This window comes from Armigeres subalbatus, chromosome 3 (genome assembly GCF_024139115.2).
Source record: "Armigeres subalbatus isolate Guangzhou_Male chromosome 3, GZ_Asu_2, whole genome shotgun sequence".
In the NCBI taxonomy this organism is placed as follows: domain Eukaryota; kingdom Metazoa; phylum Arthropoda; class Insecta; order Diptera; family Culicidae; genus Armigeres; species Armigeres subalbatus.
Window position 1 is genome coordinate 143,379,965 of NC_085141.1, and position 25,392 is coordinate 143,405,356.

The 25,392-nt window shown below is 39.8% G+C and overlaps 1 protein-coding gene across 1 annotated transcript in view; it reads left to right on the forward strand.

The window, feature by feature from the left end:
- The first annotated feature begins 1,169 nt into the window (after nucleotides 1-1,169).
- LOC134227087 (uncharacterized) overlaps nucleotides 1,170-25,392 on the forward strand; it is a 51,604-nt gene continuing 27,381 nt past the window's right edge. The window contains exon 1 of the mRNA XM_062708330.1: nucleotides 1,170-1,885. The gene's annotated coding sequence lies outside the window, so the exon portion shown is untranslated. The remainder of the gene's footprint in view (nucleotides 1,886-25,392) is intronic.

The following is a 25,392-nucleotide window of genomic DNA, read 5'->3' on the forward strand; positions in this document are numbered from 1 at the left end:
CAGCTGGGTGAGGGATAGAGGATGCCGCACACACACGTATACCATCTGAAAATAAAGTTGTTTGCTCCTATAGATAGTAGAATCTATAGATGAGCGAAAGCATGGCTGAGTCGATTTTTTTGCCCGTGCACACGCGCATATGACGTCACAGCCCTTAACGTTTCCATTGAAATCGTGACGTCATGCTCGTTTGGAGACACGTTTGACAGTTCGTTTGGAGACAGAGGATTTATCTTCGCTCATCTATATATTCCACTATCTATATTTGCTCCCAGAAGCTACTGTAAAATTTTTAGCTAGATCCGTCAAGTCTAGGTGGATGCTCAACGAGCATGATGTTTATATGGGAAAAATCGACTAAATATATGGGAAAATGAATACTTTCCACTTTTTACCTCTAGGAGGCACTGTAGTCATTGATGTACGATACGGAAAAAGTCTGAATCACATATTTGGAAGCTTATCTACATTTTTTGTCTATTTCCCAAAAATGTATCTATTATACAGTTCGGATTTTTTTCCGTATCATACATCAATTAGATTTTAATTACATTTTGTCAGTAGAATTTATTATAAGCTTTTTAATAAATTTTAATTTTAATTTATTATAAGCTCTGTTTGTAGCTTATCTTCGTACCCTCTTCGTCCACGCACAATGGCCTAGTTTGTTGCACCATGTTCATTTAATGAAGATTATATAGCTGCGGAGCAGCAAAACTATAATGAAAAGTTGACAGTTGATAGTTGTCTGTTGCTATTTTTTATTGAAATTGAGGTTTCAAAAATATATTGTGCGCTAAATAAAATAAAATAAAATAACTTGTTGGTTGATCTTCCTCATGCTTGTTAATTATGCACTGTTTCATATAATCCTAACATTTTACCGTAAATATTTTCTGTTGTCCACCTTGCAAAGCTTTCAATTTTCACCGAAGTGCAATACATTTGCCCACTACTGTATTTTTCACATACTTCCAAACTGGATTTCCCACCAGTGCAGGAAAACATGCTCACCACCACAGTGAGACACTCTCTGATTCTCCACTTAGCCACAAGGCATCCGCCGCTCTCGCATCTGCACAGCACATCGCCTGTATTTAGGCACCCGTCTGGACAGCACTGCTCTCAGTTTTTCGTGACACATCCCGTCGGAAGGAAACAGCGGAAAAGTCATCTCTCCAAAGCGTCCCACCCACCCAGTGCGCCCCCAAGGTGATGTTCATATTCCTTTGATCTCAGGCGTTGCCATAGTGCTACCACCCTACTAGAGGGAAAACCAACTTCGTGGGTGCTAGTGAGTCTACTTTAGCCAGAATTAATTTATAAATTATAGAATGACTCTGTAAATTGAATGTGTTCTATTCGTCGTGCGTGTGATGCCAGGTCGTCATGTAATTGAGCATCATCATCAGCATCACCGAGGGTACCTCTATTCGTGTGCCAATCTCAAGGCCAAGCAGCAAACACGTAAAATGTGTCCCCATTCGGTACGAAGCAATGCGTAAAAATGGAAGCAAAAGGCAAAAAATTAATGATTCGAAGAAAACAGCCTTCAGGTTAACTATCTGTGGTCGTACGGCGGTAGCGATGGCAGTGCAGTGGTGAAAACTGCAGCAGTCAAGTGCTTATCCGCGGATCAAATTACTGCAACTCCTAATTTTCTCGCACGTAGTCACTGTTGCAGGGTGTTTGGGTCTAGCGTGCGTGTTTACTATAGCCCGCTGTGTAGTACATTTGTAGAACATATTTCTATAGTAGAAGTGAAAATTCTTCATCGAGAACCTTAACTTTCGGAAGGACGAAAATTCATCGCAGCTGGTACGAACGGTGGCGCTGAGAAAAACTGATTGAACTGATATACATAGCTGGATGAAATTATTAACAGGTAATTTGTGTATATCTATTATGTCTAATTCTGTCATTTGATTCCTTTATACCGCCATCGGGGATACACTGGGTCAGAAGGTGAGATTGGATCCAAAGAGTAAAAATCTGTTTCATTTACTTATAATGCTGGTAAAAGACTGAAGTATACGAAAACTGAATTATATTATACTCATTGATTCGGTTATAACTATCTATCCTTAGGATATCCACTACACCCATTGTTCCGTCGATGATGATGCTGACTTATGCCAGTTGAGTTAACACTAGATACATGTAGTTAAAACTGTAACTTCCTGGAGAAGGCCGAGAATACATGCCGAAACGTTGGGAATTAAAAAAAAATCTTTCAAAAGTAGGCTTCCGAGCCTTTTGAAAGGAGACTTCCGAGCCTCTTGAAAGGAAGCTTACGAGCTCCTAGGAAGGATGCTTCCAAGCCTCTAGCAACAAAGCTACTGAGCTTTTCGGAAACAGCCTTCATGCCTCCCAAATGGAGGCTTCCGAACTTTTAGATTGTAGATTTTAGTCACCCGACGTTTTGTCCTTTTGATCTTTTGTCCTACAGCTTTTCATTTACTGTGCTGGTTGTTGTGGGCAGGATTTAATTGATTTACTGATCACCATGCATATGTACAATACAAAGTTGTGGAATAAAGAATTACACAATTATCAAAACTTTATCAATAAGTTTTTTATTGGTATTGTAATACATCCGCTATTAAACATTTTTTTCCGAGGTACCCCATGGGGCTAGCGATTGTACCCCCAGGGATACATGTACGCCAGGTTGAGAACCGCTGACTTATTTGGAAGGCTCATTTGCCGTGCAGCGTTACGGAGCCGGAATCATGTTTTTAATACAGCTGGGTGAACGACGATTACAGTCTAACATCAGTAACATTCAAAAATGGTGAACAAGGGACATGTATTCGAGATCACGACCCGCCAACACTTCCCTTAGAGTAGAGTGGGGCAAGAGTACGCACTTAGTTTTCAATCGATCATATGGCCCTTATGAAGCAAGCTTCTGCATATCAAATCAGTGTCGATGATTCATATACTCTTCCTTTATGTTACCCAGTGGAAAAAATATTGAAATTATTGAGATTCGTTTTAGTAGAACCCTTATTGCAAGACAAGTGAAAAACGCACTCTTACCCCACCAGTGGGGTAAAAGTGCGCATCGGGTGGGGTAAGAGTACGCATTTATCCAATCATGTGCTTTAAGTATATATTAACACAAATAAGAGTTAATAACATTTAATTGATGTTTAATGAGCATATATTAGGGAATGTTTAAAGATTACGTAACTCTTAAAGGGGGAGGGGGTCATAAAAATGTGCACTTTCATACGAAAAACCATTGTTTTTTTATATATACAAAAAACTACAGAGGTAAAAATATATATCAGGTTTCGCGTGGCGAATACAAAGGCATTTTCCTTAAAGAAAGTCCACCAAACACGTAACATAAAATTTGGCTATTTCATCACCCCTCCCCCTATCTTACACTTTTTGTATGAATCCTCTAAAAATTGTATGGATCGTCATACATCTCGCAACCCCTCCCAGCTAAACGTTGCGTAATTTATGAATGTTTCTTTTGATTAAATGAAATTATCATTTTGATGAAATTGTGTTTTCGTACTATGTTTAGTTGTACAACAAGTCATAATACAATTTCATTATTTTGCTTCAGTGCTTTGTTCGCTAAGTCCTTTCTAACATCGAATTACTTCAACTTATCCTAAAAATTTGTGATAATTTCGAATTCTGTCCCTTTTTTCTTAGTTGTGGATCTTTACGCTTTGGAAGAAGTCTTATTTCGACCGGAGATATGGGTTTGACATCATAACTTGAAAATTCATATAATAGGTTATCGAAATGGTATAATGTTCACCTGATTGAACGTATATATGGTAATGAAATACTAGTTGCAGAAACCCAATTATTTTTAGCAAAATGACCAAAAAGTTATCTAACTACATATCTCCCTTGTCGTTTATTCAAATCGTTTACAATTACACATGATAATAGTTGGCCAGAATACCTGTCAAACTGATGCAGTGCTGCTAGTTTATCTTTTTTCATTACTTCAAAAAATCGAAAACGTACTCTTACCCCACGCGCACTCTTGCCCCACTCTACTCTATAGGTTTTGGCTGCTTTCCACGGACCCTGAGATATTCGATAAGCGCAGATCTGGGGCCACGATGCTCATCGCACGCCCACACGACATGCTCAAAGTCCTGATAATCTGCGCCGCATACACAGAGATTGCCTTCTGAAAAAATGACACCTAGTGAAGAAAGACGTAAGTCCTACGTCAAATTTATTTATTTATTTATTCAGACTAAGGCCGAAGTGGCCTGTGCGGTATATAAGAGTCTTCTCCATTCGGCTCGGTCCATGGAATGAAGTACCGTCAACTGGGGGGAAGATGATCATTGAGGTGAAGATGATCATTTGATGTGTCAGTCAAAAGTGCCATTTTTTTTATGAAACGGTAGTCAACAATATTCTTCGTTCAAGTAATGTTTCCGCTAGGTAGAAATCCGAGTTTTTCGATTATAATCATGAAAATGTATTTTGTGGAAGAAAGAGAGAGATAGTCATAAATGACGTTATTTTCATTTCAAATATTGACTTCTTAGACTTCTTTACGTAGTAAATTCAACATTCATACAAATAACTTAGTGTATTTTGACTACTAGGTCATAATGATTTTAGTAGAGCTTTCTTGATCAACTTCACCCCAAACCAGATTACTCAAAAAATGTGTGATAATTTTATTTATTTTAATAAATGCGAACGCATTTCAGAAAACTAAAGTTGTTGATTATTGCAACGTATAGCAGTACATGTTTTGAAAATATTTGTTTCGATTTAAAATGTAAACACACATTATTATTGCATGTTTTATCTTAAAAATGATCATCTTCCCCCCAGTTGACGGTACCAAATTTAATTTTTTGAATCATGGCCATCTACCTATTTCCCCATATGTTCATTTTGGTTGCTAGCTGTTCGAGGTTTCCTGGCGAACTAATGAGAAAAAAACATCGAAACTGATTTGCCGAGCGTATCCTTCTATAGCGCCCATCTTAGACAGAGAATCCGCTTTCTCATTTTCGGGGATCGAGCAATGAGAAGGGACCCAAGCCATGGTGATTGTGTAAGGCCGTTTTGATAAAGCACTCAAAGCTTTCCGTAACCTATTCAGAAGATACGTTGAATGCATAGCCGGTTTCATTGAACGAAAAGCCTCCATAGAACTTAGACTGTCGGTAAAGATGAGAAAATGGTCAGGAAGCAAGGATGCGATTTGCTCGAGAGAATAGTGTATAGATGCGAGTTAAGCAGTATACACGGAGCCAAGCTCTTTGAGCGCTATGAAACACGTTGAAAACATCGAAACCAGTGGAGTCATCCTATTTTGACCCATCCGTAAGAAAGTTTCACTCTTCACGATGCTCCGGACGAAGGAAGTCTGGTATTTCATGAACCTCCTGCTTCAGATCAAAAGTAACAGAGGAACTGTAGGCGTCGGGTTTGATGGTTTCGTTTGAGCGATTGCTGCATTACGCACCAGACGATGGCATGTGGAACGAACGGAACTAACCCGAGGCGTATGTGTTGGCCTTCTCACCAACCGCACACAGCAAATGAATGGCTGCGCTGGCGGCGATGATCCGATCGACGTCTGCTGCTGACTAGGACTTACTCTGAACAAAAACAAACGCACCACGGGAGACAGGAGGTTCGGGGGACAGTGATGCAGCCCAATTCGACAGATGCGCACGATGACACTGGTTTTGCAAACACGTGATTTTTTTCTAAGAAAACACGCGAAAACTTATTTCACGGATACTCAATTGCGTTGCAACTGATCAGTTCGAGCTCCGCTAACTAGTTGAAGTTATGCTTTCGTCACTGACACTTTCGCACGAAAAAAAAACAACACGAAGAAAAAACCAAACAAGAACCCGGAGGTACAAGACTGGCGTCTGTCTCGTACGGTAGCTCAACATTGTATGACTCATCACTTGTACAAGCCATTGCAGGCCTTTGTGGTTTGTGAACGCAGTGGTTCTACGCCCCAACGAAAAAAAAAATTCGCAGCCACATTTGAATGGACATTGTTCGACACAAACACCTCCTTAGTTGTTGTGCGTCTGCTAGATATATGGGAGGACCTTGGACATCTTTTTTCATGGAACTGACGATAAGAACATTGTAAAAGTCATGATTGATCTGGTGGATACTTTGAACTGATTTCGAGAACGTTTTGGAGTACCATGAACACCTCGCATTCAAAAAAATTGAGCTTACAGTATGTGCATATGGCTATTGGACCGGATTGGGTGTATGCCGACGATGAGAACATTGCATAAGCCTCGGTTGATCTGCTAGATAAGTTGGGCAGAACTTGAGATCGTTTTGGAGTACCTTAAACATCTCGTATTCAAGAACATTACAACACGTTTCTAGCTATCAAAGCGTTTTCCGATGAAAACAAATCCTATCCTATCCTGTGCGCGTGCAAGAGAGAGATGACTAAACATCAGCAAGCCTTATGGATGATGTGTTTAGCGTTATGGTTATTCCATTTTTTGGGTACTGCATGCTGAGTCTCACGAAGGAGTGTTTTTCTTAGTTGTTAGTCTCTTTCGATATTATTTAATTTTTCGTCAAAAACGGTTAAGGTACGTCATTCGATTATTGTCAATTATTGTTAACCTCTAGGCCTTTTTTATTTATTTTTTTACAATGAGTAATGCATCATGCACTGACCCAGCACACGCGTAAATAGTAGTTGCCACTCGCCCTTGAGTCTTATTTGGCTGCTCACCCTAACATTCCACTGGCATGCCTGGAGGTATCTATAGCATTATGTAGCGACCGATCAGCCATACTACGCTACCTCACTATTGCCTCAGCATACGCAGTTCACATTCAAATTTCTGCCGTGCTTCGAGGTGACAATAGACGCACTACGCCACTCCTGCCTCAACATAAGCAGATCTGCTGAAGCAGCACACCCACTACCCTACCGAAGTAGGGACACGGTCACTTTTATAGGACCTCCTTGCGGACACATGTAGCTTTTTGTAGAGGTTTAACAGAGCCCACTGCCAAACCTTCCACGTCCTAGCAGAGCAGGCCCCCTAACTCGCAGTGGCCGTTGGGAGGGGTCGTATAGCCCTTGGACATATGTAGTACCTGCTGCCATATCCTGCCGGCCTTGAAGATCAGCCGTCGCTCTATTCCGTATTCATCTGTTCTAGTATGTAGCAGCCTTTTTTAAGCTTTTGAAGTATTTGTACGAAGGTCTGCCACCGTGTTATTCTACGCTCGTTTCGACCGTCTTCCAGTGCGGTTGGTTTTCACGCTCTACTTTTGTGCGGTAATTCGCACAAAAGTAGAACAATAGAACCAGTACAGTGACCGCGGTCGAAACAAATGTGTAGTGCAATAAAACTATAATAAAAGTGCTACAGATGCTGAAGACGCGGGCATGTTCGTGCATGCATGAGCTGATTCCGAAAGGGTAAGTCGACCGTAGACGCTATCTTGTCGGTTACCAAATCCGCGGAGATAGGTATCCAGCGTAAGAGGAGGGGAGTTCGCTATTGTGCAGTAGTGACTCTCGACGTGAGGAATGCTTTCAATAGTGCCAGTTGGGCAGCTATTGCAGATGCGCTCCTGCGTCTTGGAAATCCCGAGTACCTGTACAAGATTCTCGGAAGCTACTTCCAGAATCGAGTACTGGTATACGACACGGAGGCGGGTCGGAAGTGCGTTGACATAACCTCAGTGGTTCCGCAAGGTTCCATACTGGGTCCGGTGTTATGGAACGTCATGTACGACGGTGTCTTGAGGTTGAAGGTCCCGGTGGGCGTGGTAATCGTCGGCTTCGCTGACGATATTACGCTGGAGGTCTACGGCGAATCGATCGAAGAGGTGGAGTTGACTGCAGCCCACTCGATCGCAATTGTGGAGGAGTGGATGAGTTCCAGGAAGTTAGAACTGGCTCACCACAAGGCTGAGGTGGTTGTTGTTAACAACCGAAAGTCGGAGCAACAAGCGGTGATAAGGGCAGGCAACTGCACGGTCACCTCTGAACGCTCCATCAAACTCTTGGGGGTAATGATCGACGATAAGCTCACCTTTGGTAGCCACGTCAATTACGCCTGCAAGCGTGCCTCCACAGCTATAGTGGCATTGTCCCGGATGATGTCCAATAGCTCTGCGGTTTATGCCAGCAAGCGCAAGCTTCTGGCTAGCGTTGCTCTGTCCATACTGAGGTATGGGGGACCAGCTTGGGGCACGGCCCTGCGTATTAACTGCTACAGAACGAAGTTAGAAAGTACGTATAGGCTCATGTGCCTAAGAGTTGCGAGCGCATACCGTACCGTGTCGCACGATGCACTTTGCGTCATCACCGGTATGATGCCTATTGACATCGTTATCGGTGAATACATAGAGTGCTTCGAAATGCGCGGCACTAGAGACATCCGTAGGATTGTCAGGTTGGCCTCAATGGTCAAATGGCAGCGTGCGTGGGACAGTTCCACTAAGGGTAGATGGACACATAGGTTGATACCGGAGTTAGGTACGAGGATCAAGAGGCGCCATGGGGAAATCACTTTCCACCTGACCCAGGTCCTTACTGGCCATGGTTGCTTCAGACAGTATTTACACCGGTTCGGACACTCGGCCTCGCCCTGGCCAAACTGGCCAAATAAGGAACATGGCCAAAAACTGGTACAGTTACTCTATTCTTTCATCGATCACCTTACGATCATCTTACGGGCTATTCGGCCACATTGAGAGTTGACGTAAAGTCAATGTCAGCTTCTCTCCTCGAACAGCCTAGATAGCCGTGTGGTGTCGGCAGCTGGTTATCTGGCTAAGAATAACATTACGGATTGCCTGTTCCAGTGGTAAAAGTCCACCATACAGGTGACCAATAATTCTCGGTGTGATGCGGCTTTATGCTTACCGTGCCTACGAATGAATGGGTAGGGGGTCTAATAAGAACCTAACCGCAAACGGAGTCTGTGAAGCACCAGGGCCCCCTTCACAGTATTTAGCCCTCGGTGCGCTAACCGGAGCTATGGCGTAGTTGACTTTTTACTTCTCCGAGATAATCGGCTACTCTTATTCAATCTCAACGTGAGGTTGAATAAGAGTGGGGTTATGAATATGTGTTTTACTTAGTTTTCGACAAATTGTCTCCTATATGGATTCGCATTATGCGTTTTTTACAATGTACTTTGTGTATGTTACCTACATGGATCCGCATTATGCGTTTTTCACAGTGTACTCTGTGTCTCGTCTTTGACGTTCGGCTATGGCTACTCTTGTTCAATCTCAACGTGAGTGTGGGATTATGAATATGTTTCTTAGTTTTACAACAAATTGTTACCTATATGGATTCGCATGATGCATTTTTTTACAATGCACTTTGTGTCTGTCACCTATATGGATTTGCATTATGCGTTTTCACAGTGTAGTCTGTGTTTCGTCTTTGACGTTCTGCTTCAGCTACTCTTGTTTAATCTCAACTTGAGGTTGAATAAGGGTGGGGTTATGAATACGTTTTGCCTTTCTCGTACAACAAAGTTGTACCTGAAAGGCTTTCATTTCACTCCCAAAACGTACTTTTTATAGAGCGCTTGTAGACCCATAGTATTATATACCATTCGATTCAGCTCGACAAACTGAGCAAATGTCTGTCTGTCCGTGTGTGTGTCCGTGTGTGTGTGCGTATGTGTGTGCACATTGAAACATTAGACAATTTTTCTAGTACTAAACCTGAATCGATTTTGCTACAACAAGTTGCATTCGATGGGGAATGTTTTCTTCTTGTTCGCTATTGAATTTCATAATGATGGCACGGCTCAAAAAATAGTAAATATTCAAAGAGTTATGAGACATCATTATTTCGTAACAAATAAGCTATCGATTTTCTAGGTTATGTTCTCCCAAGACACAATTTATTCGAAACCGGCACACTGACAGCATAGAATACACAGCTTACACGGAAGCAAAAAACTTCACAAAGAAACATAGAAACCCATTAATGAGTTAAAAGTACCTATTTTAAGATTTCATGTATACACTGAAAATTCTAGTTTATTTTTTCAAAATGACCTAAGAAACATATTTTCATGAATGAATTTTAATATTGCGATCAACAGACCAATATGATAGCTTTTGATTGCGGTACACAAATTAATTCATGAAAAAAGGTGACATATGTTCTTTTTAAAAGTTAAGCGTCATTTCTGCCATTTCTTTCCCCTATGGGCCGAAGTGAGCAGTGATAAGTGAAAAGTGAGACGTGAGAAGTGCGAAGTGAGGAGTGAAAAGTAAGAAGTAAGAAATGAAAAATGAGAAATGAAAAATCACCAGATGATCCGAAATGAAAACAAAAATGTTTTTCCAAATTTAATCTAGACTATCCTTTGAAAAGAGCTGAAATTTTTTTTGCTAATATTTTCAAATGGATATAATAGAAAAACGACGCATCCCACAAAAAAGTGTTGTATGGGTGACCATCGCAAAATCAGTCAAAATTTCTAGTGAAAATATCGGAAACAATCCAAATTGAGCCCTACACTGAAAAAAATCAGTTTAAAAATTTAAAGTCGATTTGCGAAAAAATGCTCTTTTTTATTTAAATGAAATTTTGTCTCAAGATAGGTGATTATGTTCCCTACCAACCGTCCATACATCGCAAGCTGGGCACTCTTAAGGAAAAAAAAGTTTTTCTAACAAAAACTTTTTCTTGTCGGAATTATTTTCAGTGTATTTTCATCTGAAACTAAACCAGTGAAAGCCATCGTTATAGAACCCCAAGCAAAGCTATTTGTATGATACATTGTCTAATTTAGTCACTAAATATAGTTTGTTTTAAATTAAGAGTAATATTAAAAGGGGTTTATATCTTCAAAAAATATTATATTCCATTATTAGCTTCTTTAGTTGCGACCAGTTACGACCAAAACATTGTACCCTGCCTAACTGTACAGGAATACTTAATATGAGTATATATGTATACATATGTTAAATCCACCCCTTTAAAGACACTGAAAAATCAATTCCGTCAAGAAAAAGTTTTGTTAGAAAAACTTTTTCCCTTAAAAGTGCCCGGCTTGCGATGTATTGACGGTTGGTAGGAATATAATCACCTATCTTGAGACAAAATTTCTTCCAAATCAAAAAGAGCGTTTTTTGCAAATTAACTTTTATTTTTTAAATTGATTTTTTAGTGTAGGGTTCTATTTAGAGTTTTTCAAAAGTTTTATTAGAAAGTTTGAATGATTTTGCGACAGTCACCCATACAACACTTTTTGTAGGAAGCGTCGTTTATCGATTATATCCATTTGAAAAATCAGTAAAAACAAGTTTGACCCTTTTCAAAAGATAGTCTGCATCAGATTTGGAAAACCTAAGTATGCACTTTTCTTTTTACAGCACCTTTTAAGTATTGACCAATAAATTGACAAAAGTCAACTTAACAATAAGAACACTTGCAAGTTCCCAAAAAGTCCTATTTGGCTTCATGCATTTCTATTACATTTCTCGCATAACTTTTCAAAAGGACCTAAGTAACATTTTTCATGAATTCTCGCTTAACTTTTCAAAAAGACCTAAGTAACATTTTTTCATGTATTAATTTGAATACTGCTATCAATAGTTTTAATGTTGTTCTGTTGATGGCGCTATTTAAATTAATTCATGAAAAAAATGTTACTTAGGTCCTTTGAAAAGTTATGCGAGATTTATAGTACAGCAAAAAGCCATCTTAGTAGAAAATCTAGATGGATTATTCCATTGCTGACAAACGTTCATTTCGAACCAAAAACCGCAAGTTGCTGGTTGATTTTTTGTCATATACTCTGTCTCGCTCAAACCAACAGCGAATAATCTAACGACTACTTTCACGAACACTTTATTGTCAGATTTTCTGGATATGATACACTGCGCGGCGTTTGTAATGTTCCCAAATGGGTACTTGCACAAAACTTCACGCGGCGAATGACTGTCGAAAGGTACGGCCGCGACAAACGATACACCGCAATGCTATTCATCCATAAGAATCAAGTAAACGGGGTGCAGAAAGCGCGGCGGTACCTTTCATGAAAGGTTCGCCGCGTGCAATTTTGAGAAAATCAGGCAATAAGGACCAGCCACTTTAACCGACCGTGTCCATTTAGCAAGTATGGTGTTGAATATAATCTGTAGATTAAAAAAACAGTTTAATAAAGTAAAAAAAAACTCAGCAAGTAACCGCACAATATTGAGTAAAACAAATTAAGTGTGTAGCATTTCCACATTCAATGAATAAATTTCGCACCGTGTATACTGACAGCATTAAAGTTTGTGTTGCTTCTTTCGTGCTTTATTGATGATGCTAACCTCTCAAGCAAAGCTTTCCAAAGCTTCAAATGTGGAACACGAAAACTAACACACGCGCTATAGAGACCGAAGCCGATGACTTTATCCGCTCGCATCAACACAGTTGTAAAAATTTCATCGTTGGAAATAAAAATCGCATTCATACATGCTTTCTCGTGCGCTCGTTACGTTTGCTGCCATTTTTTTCCTGCTTTGGAAGGAAAGAAGAGGCGTGTCATTGAGGCTAACTGGGCATTTGGGTGATTTGAACATAACGTTCGTTTTCATACACCTCATTATTTCCATATTATGCGGCTTTTTTCCATTGATATTTATGTGAATTGTGTTGTTAATTTTCACAAATGTACTTGTACAATTATTACACAAAGGCATGCAAAATCAATGTATGACATACAACTAGTTTTATTGAACTTTAATATTACATTGGTGAAAAAACACTACGTGGGAATCGGCCCTAAAACAACGACAGACGCGCTGTCTGGACAGTTAATCCATATTGTATTTTATAATGTATTTTTTAAAACGTGCCGCTGCGCTAATTATTGTACTATTTACATGTAACATATGCATTTTTTCCTTTCTCGTACAACAAAGTTGTACCGAAAGGCTATATGATTGCTCCAAAAAAACTTTTGATAGAAGGCCCGGAGACCCATAGTGTTATATACCGATCTACTCAGCTCGACAAACTGAGGTGACGTCTGTTTTTTTTGTGTATGTATGTGTATGTGTACAAATTTTGTAGACACACGTTTTAGAACTTAGAATTATCCGATTTACTCGCAACAAGTTGCATTCGACAGGGAATTGTTTGCTATTGAAAATGGGCCCGATCATTGCTTTTCGGAATTATTGAAACATCATTGTTTTTCCCACAGGTCCCCCTTGGAAAAAAAATCAAAAAAATTGTTTTTGAATGGTGGCAAGGCAAAATATTAAAAATGATCGAAAAATGTGATCTATTCACCCAAAGAGCTTTTTTGACCTTTTTAAAGTGATTTTTTCAATATATTTTATAATGCACGAGAAAGGCATCATCACTGCTAGGTGGATTAATCTGGGTTTTTTTTACTCAGATTTTCAACAAATTGTCACCTATATGGATTCGCACTATGCGTTTTTTTTTACATTGTACTTTGTGCTTGTCACCTATATGGATTCACATTATGCGTTTTTCACAGTGTAATCTATGTTTCGTCTTTGACGTTCGGCTTCAGCTACTCTTGTTTAATCTCAACTTGAGGTTGAATAAGGGTGGGGTTATGAATATGTTTTTTTTTACTTAGTTTTTCAACAAATTGTCACCTATATGGATTCGCATTATGCGTTTTTTTACAATGTCCTTTCTGTATGTTACCTATAAGGATTCGCATTATGCGTTTTTCACAGTGTACTCTGTGTCACGTCCTTGACGTTCGACTTCGGCTACTCTTGTTCAATCTCAACGTGAGGTTAAATAAGACTGGGGTTATGAATATGTGTTTTACTTAGTTTTCAACAAACTTTCACCTATCCAGTATTTTGCGCTCGATAATGGCTGCCGAGTGAGTGCCTTTTTGACATTCAAGAGGTAGAAAATATTTACTTATTTTGATCAATGTAGGCCTTGATTAATTAAATAACATTGGCACTCACCAGATTGCATGAAAAACAACAAGACGTCAAAAATTTCCTGCATGTTATTCATGGGTTGATACATAGTTTTTTCATGCATTTTTTGATATTTTTCCATTTTACCTTCTAGGAATATGAAAGCCATAATACATGGATAGATAAATAACCATGCAAAGTATCAAGTCTTTCGTGCCAAAAATCGTAGAGGATACTAAAGACAGCTGATCTGATTTCGACCAGTTATCAATTTTTGAAATGAGAACAAATTTATGAATTGCTCACAAGCAGAAGATTGTGTGTATATTTCTTTATTATACTATTTAATTATTAATTAATAGACCAGACAAGGGAAGTTATGTATGTGTACCGCTCGAAAGTTTCACTGTTTCATTAGGTTTGAAATAAATAGGCGACTCACGTCCGAGAAGCCGGAATCAACTAACCATACGATACTTTATTCGTAAAATAAGTCTAAAAAAAAGGTTTTTAAACCCGCGTTTAGATCATTGGGCACCTTGCATTTCTGATATATTTACAGTTATTTGTCTATTTGCAACATCTCTAAGTAGCCAATGTCTTTCACAAAATCAGTTCATTAACATAACTATATTATCCATCTAGTTGAAAACCGAGTTGGATTTTTCCCATGTGTGGCCTTACTTCAGAAGTTTGCAATGTTTAATGTCGAAGTTCTGTGCATAATCGTTCATCTATTTGATTAGATTGAAGTTAAGGATAATCGGGATAAAAATGATCGCATGAACCGGTTTTGTTATTTGGAAATACAACTTGCATAACGATATTGCACATATTCAACGGATGGTATTTTTTCAGAAGCTCTTGAAGCTTAATTATATAAAGATTTATTGTACAAACGCGCATGTAGAATCCTACAAGAATAATATAATTCATGAAATTAAAGAATGCCCTTTCGAGAAAACCAATAAAACACTATTTGGTTGATGATATGAGCAAACTACATTGCGATGGAAGTGACATTGTAGTTATATAAAGTAGCAAAAATATGAGAAGCTTTCGAATTCCATATCCAGGATTCTTCAGTTTAATTGGTGCACGTAGAAAGTTGAGAAAAATATGGAGCAGTCGTCCGTAATGTGTCCTTTGTTTCATCTATTTTACGCCTGAAAATGAGAAAATATTGGGATAATTACAAATTTTATACAACTAAATAATATCCAAAACGTGAATACTTGTTTTCGTTGACGTTTGTTTACTTTACAATTTTTTTTATCCACAGTGAACTAGATGAGTTCCAATGTTTTCTACCTCTTGAATGTCAAACTGGAGGGAACTCACGCCGCCATTACCGAGCGCAAAATACTGGATATGGATTCGCATTATGCATTTTTTTTTACAATGTACGTACAATGATGAGTTTTTCACAGTGTACTCTGTGTTTCGTCCTTGACGTTTGGGTTCGGGTTGTTAATCTCAACGTGAAGTTCAATAAGAATGGGGTTATGAATATGTGTTTTACTTAGTTTTCAACAAATTGCCACCTATATGGATTCGCATTATGCGTTTTTCACAGTGCACTCTGTGTTTCGTCTTCGACGTTCGTCCATTGTTACGTCCTCAGTGTTTTTGTGACACCTCTCTTTAGTCCTTAGCTGAATGCATGTGAGTCTACATAATTGGCTTTCATATAAATGGTATATCACATGCATTCGCATTGTGTGACTTATCCAGTATATTTTATGCTTCGCGTTTCATTGCGTTTTACAAAATGCATCGTATGTATGTGTTATTGATTGTACCCTCCTTCTCCAGAAACCTGTTCCATTCTCCTTTCCAACTTCCACTTCCTCTTTCTTTCTCCTTTTCACTTCATTTTCCGTCAGGTAAATGATGAGAAAGGCCAGTGAAGGCGATAGCACATATCTCCCAAATTGAGGGGAACGTGCCTCCTGAGCCGACGTTCTGATACCTGATACCTGATGGGTCTCTGAGCCTTCTATGAAAAGTTAGATATTGGAGTGAAATGATAGCCTTTCGGCACAGTAGCTTCGGAAATTGGTTTATTTTCGGAGTTATGCGACAAACTGGCCAAATAAGGAACATGGCCAAAACTGTTACAGTTACCCTACTCTTTCATCGATCACCTTGGTGGAGCATAGCTGCTGCAGAAATGTACTCGATTGACTTTCGCTACACGTAGCCAACGCCTAGGCTAATGCCATCAGATAACGGTATAATATCCTGGATAGAATACCGACTAAGGCCACTATGTTCCTATCATCATGACAAAAGGTGTACTGATAGCCTTAGCTGGTATAGTGACGAAACAAAATTTCCAACACTGAACAAAATAATATTTTCTCGAAGTTTCCTATCCAGTTTAGTTTTTTACGCAAGCCATAAATTTTCAACTCTATTTTTAATGCTGTATTTTTAACTTCATTTTGATACACTACACACGTTATTAGTGAAAATAGGCTCTGTAACACCCCGTTGAATGAAGTCACTAATTAAGAAAAATAATATTAGATTTACGAGATTTACGAGACAACCATACACACAATATATCTTCCAAGCGTTTTGGTCAAAATAACCGTCTTGTACGTAGGAGTTTACTGAGCATAAGAAGCTTCCAGAGATGTTAACAGAAGTTAATAAATAAATGAAACATCACACATATAACAATCGATAATAAACCGTCGTAAACTGATTTATAAGCGTTAAATATTACCTAATGGTAGCCGAATGCTAGGCGACTGCTCATGACGCCCAAATCATGGTGAAAAACATCAGCGAAAATTTGTTATGTCTATCTCTATGTCTGTGGGCGCATTTACTTGCAACCTGTGTCTAGCAACATCAATTGTTTGTTCCGTTCGCTTCGTACAGGTTAAAAATCTATGAATCCCGGGGCTCCCTAAGAGTATGATTTCCTTTTGTTTTGTCGTCGCGTGCTTTGCCTGTAGCGGGCTGTTGCTACGAAACAATTTCCTCCGAAAAAATAAAATAAATTAACGATGAATCGAACAGCAGTGAGAAAATTGCTCGACAGTCGTCTGGGACCTGCGAGTTGAATACGAGCTGTCGTTGATTTAATATTTAGATTAAAAGGAACGCAGCGAAGAGTATATGCCTAAAAAAATAAGTTAACGATGCTAAATGATGAGGCTCGATATATTAAACGATTCCACGAATCATAAAACGCTATATAGATTCGCGATGCTGTTATGATAAAATTGATAATTAATCTAATCAGTCTGCTTAATTAAAATGACATCTTCCACTTGCACTTCTCATCAAAGTTATCGACCATTACATACTTACTTGTGAGTCACAATATAGTAGGAACCACCACAATGGCATTATGTGTTCTCCAAAGTTCTGCCACCAAATTTCGCTTAGTTCGAAGGGTTTAATGCATAGATAATGCTACCAGCTTAACACTCAATTCCAGATCGAATCAGCTTTGATTAACGTTCGACTCGTGACAACATTGCAGTTTTAGGACGTATAAAATTGTAATATTCAGTTTGAATAATTCATCCTAATCATTTCACATATTGCACAACAGCAGAACTGTTCTGTGATTCAAGAAAATTGTTTAGCTCTTTTTTAGTGGAATGTTTTCACTCCCCAATGAGTATTTGATAAAACAAAAAGTATACATAAAAGGATGTTGTCAACAAAATAGGTGTAAACACATAAACATAAGGCACTATCATTATGAAAATCTTTCCGTCTTCACTATATTAGATACTGCATCTCCAATTGACGAGATTTGCATCCTGGGCGACTTTAACCTGCCTGGCTTTTGGTGGATACTTTCGCATAGTGGTTTTCTGTATCCAGATCCTGAACGCTCGCAATATCATGCCGGTGTCGCTGGACTGCTCGATAGCTGCAGCGCAGCCATGCTAACCCAGATAAACAACGTAATCAACGAGAACCATCGCACGTTGGACCTATGCTTTGTATCCACCCAAGATAATGCACCTCTCATCTCGGTGGTGCCCTGCCCCCTTCTAAAAAAATGTTTTTCATCGCCATCCGTTGACAGCCACTTTCGAAAACCTTCAAATACCCGTTAACAGCGCTCATCCCACTTCCGTTTCCTACAACTTTTCGAAAGCAGATTACTGCAGTGTCGCGGACGTGCTTACTAGCATTAACTGGTTAACCGTTCTGGCTTCCAACCAAGATGAATACACAGCTAGGTGTTTCAATCTGCCCAATTTATGGGCGAGAAGAAGGCGGGGGTGAAAAATTCATTTTCGGTGCAAAACATAAACAAACCGGCTGGCTCTTCCATACTAAAATCCAAGATGGCTGAATCGTGAATTTGGCAAATTGGAACACCTAGTGGTGTATTCATCTTGCTTCCAACAACGTTGAAAGCTCCGCTCGAGTGTTAGAGCATCGAACATCTTGGCGTACGTTATTGACCGGCACGTACCAAAAGATCACAGAGAGGATCGCACCCTAATTGGTTTTCAACCGAACTACGAAAACTGAAGTACATTTAGAGAGCAACTTTTAAAATTTTCTCTAAACATCGAACCTTACCTCTGGGAAACCATTAGGTGAGGCTTAATCATGAGTACCAACTAGCCCTAATTCAATAACAACATAATTAATATGTGCTTCTTAGAGAGTTCGTGCGAAAACTGCATGAATTTATTTATTTTTGCTTTTATATCGGTAATGAAAAAAGGAGATCAAGTCTATATCCAGTTTCCCTTAAACTTTGACGCGGCGTTCCTTTTTGGTAAAAAAAACTAAATTTTCCGATATTTCGACAGCTGACAATGGAACAATTCAATTCACAGAAACCTGTGAATAATTACAGAACAGCTCTGCTGTTGTGCAATATGTGAAATGATTATGATCAATTAATCAAGCTAAATATTACAGTCTACAGTACTACAGTAAGTCCTAAAATGTTGTCACGAGTCGAAAGTTAAACAAAGCTAAATCGATCTGAAATTGATTGTAAGCTGGTAGCATTATCTGTGCATTAAACCCCTCGCGAACTAAGCAAACACATAATGCCATTGGGGTGGCTCCCACTATATTGTGATTCACAAGTAAGTATGTAATTGACGATAACTTTGGTGAGAAGTGCAAGTGGAAGATGTCATTTTAATTAAGCAGACTGATTAGATTAATTATCAATTTTATCATAACAGCATCGCGAATCTATTAGCGTTTTATGGTTCGTGGAATCGTTTAATACATCGAGCCTCATCATTTAGCATCGTGAGCTGTATTATTTTTGGCATATACTCTTCGTCGCTGTTCTTTTAATCTAAATATTAAATCAACGACAGCTCGTATTCAACCCCGGTCCCATCCCACTGTCGAGCAATTTTCTCACTGCTCTTCGATTCGTTAATTTATTTTTTTTTCGGAGGAAATTGTTTCGTATAGCAACAGCCAGCTACAGGCAAAGAACGCAACGGTAAAAAAAGGAAATCATACTCTTGGGGAGCCCTGGGATGCATAGATTTTTGACCTGTTACGAAGCGAACCAAGCGAACGGAACAAACAGCGATGTTGATAGACACAGGTTGTTAATGCACCCACGGACATACAGATAGACATAACAAATTGTCTGATGTTTTTCACCATGATTCGGGCGCCATGAGCAGTTGCTTAGCGTTTGGCTACTCAGCTGTGGAAAGTTCGGTAACAAATAACCGTACACTGTAAAATATTCTTAATTTATAAAAATAAATTATGGAGCATTGTAAGTTATACATCATAGGGTGCTAGTGTTCACTGTTCACCCTATGATGTATAACTTACAATGCTCCATAATTTATTTTTATAAATTAAGAATATTTTACAGTGTAAGTTATACTCAAGTTTATTTTGAAATCTCTGTCCGGATTGCTATCAGAAATCATGGTAGGTGCACTGACCATGATCGCATATTTGTAACATTTGCATTCTTGTCGATTTTGAGTTAAGCTTAGGAATCGTCTACAAATTGTTAGTTCTTTAAGCTGACTAAGTGAAATCTTAAAGTTTGTTCTAGAAAACCCGAAAAAACTACCAAGTTGTTTTGTAACATTGTGCAAAGTGACCGCATAACAGTAACACTGGAAAATTCTATCGCAAATATGCCATGTTCCTCGAATGAAAAATGTTTTTAATGAAATGAAATGCACCTAGTTTTCAATTAATCAACAAGTAATGTAAATAACGCTGAGGAAGATTTCATCTGATAAAAGTTTATCTGTAATTTTTGGCGATTTTTAGAAAATTAAATAGTTTTCCATACTGATGCATATCAGAAACACTATACAGGTCGGACTCGATTATCCGGAGACTCGATTATCCGGGGACTCGATTATCCGGGGTTCGATTATCCGGAATTTTAGACTCGATTATCCGGAGTATTTTTTTCTGAGATTTTTTTTTATTTTAATTTTTTAATTTCAATGTTATAGTATACAATACGATTATTTTAACCACATGGGACGTATCTAGGGTGTGGGAGGGGTTGAAAAGGGGGTTGTTTTGTATATTAAAATTGGAATATTATTATATTGTATATTAAAATTGGAATTGGAATATTTTACTATTATATTCATACAAAATAGGATTATTTGAAGAAACATGAACGTAGCTGGAATGGGAATGACTGAAGTAGGGGTGTTCTATATATTCAATCTTAATTCCATGAATCAATTATTTTCTCTAGAACATATCCACAAACTTCTTGCTTCAATAACTTTTCCATGGTAGTCCGTTTCCTCTCTTTTTCTTCCATGCAATTATTAAATCGTCTGTCAATTAAGCTGTTGCATTTAAGACAAAATCTTCAAATTTACCATTATATAAATCCATTGTGGTTCCAAAACTGTTGAAACAGTAAAACGTAACCGCGCCACCATAGAACGACGTGTTCGGGTGCATAACAAGGATTGCGGATTTCGCTCTCAATTGATTATTAAAGACGATAGACGAGAAGCATAAGGCTTTTTCAATCACAAAATGACATGAAAAAATGCTCGTCACCTAATAGAAATACGAAAAAAGAGCAGAAAAATATTCTCCCCACCGACGTTGTGATAAAACACTTCGTTCTAGTACAATTGCCATTGAGAACCATGTGTAAAACAAGTTAAAATGCGTCATCAGCACCGATGTCCTTACAATTTGAGGGTTTTTAAAGGAATCTAACTTGCAGAATATCCCCCTTTAAGGTATAATCCATAAATTTCGTAAGGCATTGACTAGATCAAACTTTGGGTTCAGAAATATTGACCTTAATACTATTTTTTGTACAAAAAGTGCGTAAATAGTCTAGACATTTTTTGGCACATTTTCCCAACCAATAAGTTGCATTCAAATGGGAATCCTGTCTTATGAGTTCATATTAAAAATTGTCTGGATCTGGATTACAAAAGCGTGAGGAGGATTACTACTCCTGACTACGCTCAACTGTATCGCAACCAGGAGAGGGGAAGGAAATGTTGATGTGACGTGACACTTAACCCCTTAAGGCGCAAGGCAATTTTTTTAAGAAATCGCCGAGATTATATTTAACGTAAATAACCATTGAATTCATTCTAAATAAACGTATTTTCAGTTTGTTGGTTTAAAACAACATTTCACATTTAAGGGTTAAAAGAGGCTCTCAACTCAACGACACCCTTATAAGTACCACGGAGTTGGATATAAGGAAGGTATTCGTTGGGTCAGAATGTTCCTGTAGCTGGCAAAGTCACCGTGGTAGATCTTACTCCATAACAAACCACATAACGGTGTCTACCCAGCGTTAAGGGTACGGGCTTTATTTAAATTACGATATTTTCGAATATTATTTAGGGTGCCCAATTCTTGTAGTTTTTTTACGATCATATACATAGTCAAGAACAACAGTTGTCGTCAGATAATAATTATCCAATAACGCTCATCAATGATAATGGCGTCAACAGCAGCAGCTGCAAACAAGCGGAATAAAGTAAGTTGTAATTCAGAAAATATTAAAGATTTTATTGGTTTTCAATTTCTCGTGAACAATTTAGAAAAATTATCATAAAAAGGGAATCATTTGTTAGTGTTCATTATTTGCTAACTTATTTTGTTTGTCTTTATTTTCTTGAATTTTATTTTTTTTAAACTATTTCTTCACGTAATTTGTAATTAATAACGTAATTAATTAACATAGAAAACTAATAAATTCTGTATTTCGTTCTTCAAAAATATCGTGAAAAGTTATTAAGGTGATTATACAATGAATTTTATTTATTTATTATCAGACTAAGGCCGGAGTGGCCTGTGCTGCACATAAAAGTCTTCTCCATTCAGCTCGGTCCATGGCTGCACGTTGCCAACCACGCAGTCTGCGGAGGGTCCGCAAATCGTCCTCCACCTGATCGATCCACCTTGCCCGCTGTGCACCTCGCCTTCTTGTTCCCGTCGGATCATTGTCGAGAACCATTTTCACCGGATTACTGTCCGACATTCTGGCTACGTGCCCGGCCCACCGCAGTCTTCCGTTTTTCGCGGTGTGAACGATGGATGGTTCTCCCAACAGCTGATGCAACTCGTGGTTCATTCGCCTCCTCCACTTACCGTCCGCCATCTGCACTCAACCGTAGATGGTACGCAACACTTTCCTTTCAAAATCTCCCAGTGCGCGTTGGTCCTCCAGGAGCATCGTCCAGGTCTCGTATCCGTAGAGAACTACCGGTCTTATAAGCATTTTATAGATAGTCAGTTTGGTACGGCGGCGAACTCTGTTCGATCGGAGCGTCTTACGGAGCCCAAAGTACGTACGATTTCCAGCCACTATGCGCCTCCGAATTTCTCTGCTGGTATCGTTATCGGCGGTCACCAGTGAGCCCAAGTACACGAATTCTTCAACCACCTCGATTTCGTCACCACCGATAGAAACTCGTGGTGGATGGCTTACATTGACCTCTCTTGAGCCTCTTCCTATCATGTACTTCGTCTTCGACGTGTTGATGACTAGTCCAATCCGATTAGCTTCGCTTTTCAGTCTGATGTAGGCTTCCTCCATCCTCTCAAAGTTACGTGCCATGATATCAATGTCGTCGGCGAAACCAAATAACTGGACGGACTTCGTGAAAATCGTACCACTCGTGTCAATCCCTGCTCTTCGTATTACTCCCTCCAAAGCGATGTTGAATAGCAGACACGAAAGACCCTCACCTTGCCGTAACCATCTACGCGTTTCGAAGGGACTCGAGAATGCCCCTGAAACTCGAACTACGCACATCACCCGATCCATCGTCGCCTTGATCAACCGTATCAGTTTATCCGGAAATCCGTTTTCGTGCATTAGCTGCCATAGCTGGTCCCGATCGATTGTATCATATGCGGCTTTGAAGTCGATAAAGAGATGATGTGTGGGCACGTTGTATTCGCGGCATTTCTGCAATACCTGACGTATGGCGAACACCTGGTCTGTGGTAGAGCGTTCACCCATAAATCCCGCCTGGTACTGCCCCACGAACTCTCTTGCAATTGGTGTTAGTCGGCGGCATAAAATTTGGGAGAGTACCTTGTAGGCGGCGTTCAGCGTATGTGATTGCGCGGTAGTTGCTACAATCCAGCTTATCGCCCTTTTTGTAGATGGGACACACGACACCTTCCATCCACTCCTGCGGCAGAACCTCATCCTCCCAATCCTTGGTAATCACCCAGTGCAGCGCTCTAGCCAGTGCTTCACCACCGTGTTTAAACAGCTCTCCTGGTAGTTGGTCAACTCCAAGGACTTTGTTGTTTTTCAGCCGGCCAATCTCCTCCTGGATTTCCTGGAGATTCGGAGCCGGAAGTCGCATGTCCTGCGCGCGTGCTCCTAGATTCATTACCATACCGCCACCGTTGTCTGCCATAACGCCATTCAGGTGCTCTTCGTAGTGCTGCCGCCACCTTTGGATCACCTCACGCTCGTTTGTAAGAAGGTTCCCGTTTATGTCCTTGCACATATCGGGCTGTGGCACGTGGCCCTTACGTGAACGGTTCAACTTCTCATAGAACTTTCGTGCGTTATTAGCGCGGTACAGTTGCTCCGTCTCTTCACGGTCTCGATCTTCCTGCTGGCGCTTTTCCTCCGGAAAATCGAGTTTTGTCTGTTCCGCGCCCGTTTGTATCGTGCCTCGTTCGCCCTCGTGCGGCGTTGCAGCAATCTCGCCCATGCTGCATTCTTCTCCTCAACTAACTGCTCACATTCGCCGTCATACCAGTCGTTTCTCTGATCCGGAACCACCGTGCCTAGTGCGGCGGTTGCGGTGCTTCCAATGGCGGATCGAATATCTCTCCAGCCATCTTCAAGAGATGCTGCGCCTAGCTGCTCTTCCGTTGGGAGTGCCGCTTCCAGCTGCTGCGCGTAGTCTTGGGCTAGTCTACCGTCTTGCAGCCGCCCAATGTTTAACCGCGGCGGACGACTCCGACCACAAGCAGCACCCGCAACATCTTTCAAATAGGTGTTTGTTCCTAATAAATTGCATTGAAGGCACTGGTAATACAACGAGTCACATTAAAGCCACTTCCCAGTTTCAGAAAATCACAATGTTTCATTTCCGTTTAAGTGGCGTCGCAATATTCTACCCATCTAACTTATTGGGTGGTTTAAAATTCGATGTGTTTCATATCAGAAACAAAACAGATAAGTTGCAGAATTATTAACACTTCGGTTCATTGCTGTTTCGACAATGTTTCTGATATGTTGCAAAACACTTTGAGCTCAGCTGAGCAGTATTTTATTTTTGACAGTCCCCTGCATGTTCCGTATAAGGTACAATGAAGTTACAAATGACTTTCTTGTTTATGTAGTGCACTTGTAGCAGGTGGTGTTATGGTTATAGTAGAAGGTTGCAAATCTCAAGGTCCATGGTTCGATTCCCGGTTGGTTTTTGTGTTTTTATTTTCATTGTAGCCGCAAGATGTTGCAAATAGACTCCACCTCTTGCGCTTTTTGTGTCACAAAGGAGTTCCAAATACAACGCGTTGTGCATAAGTCAGACCTGTAGTAAGTCACACCACAGTTGTTGTTACTCACTGAGAAACAAGAGGTGTTGCTTGGGACGCGTGTTGATCACCGTCGAGAGTTTTGAGCGCAGACATACTGCAAGTGGTCGGATTCAATATTCGCACTGCGGTAAGTGCGTACGTTCGTGATGTCGGAGAAGAATTTACCGTCGATTAGAACGTGGTCGATTTGGTTTTCCGTTACTTGATTAGGTGATTTCCATGTGGCCTTGTGGATATTCTTGCGGGGGAAGAAAGTGCTTCGGACTACCATTCCGCGGGTGGCTGCAAAGTTTATGCATCGTTAGCCGTTGTCGTTCGATACGGTATGCAGACTATCCGGTCCGATGACCGGTCTATACATTTCCTCCCTTCCTACCTGAGCGTTCATGTCACCGATGACGATTTTGACGTCCCGCAGTGGGCATCCATCGTATGTCTGCTCCAGCTGCGCATAGAACGCTTCTTTCTCGTCGT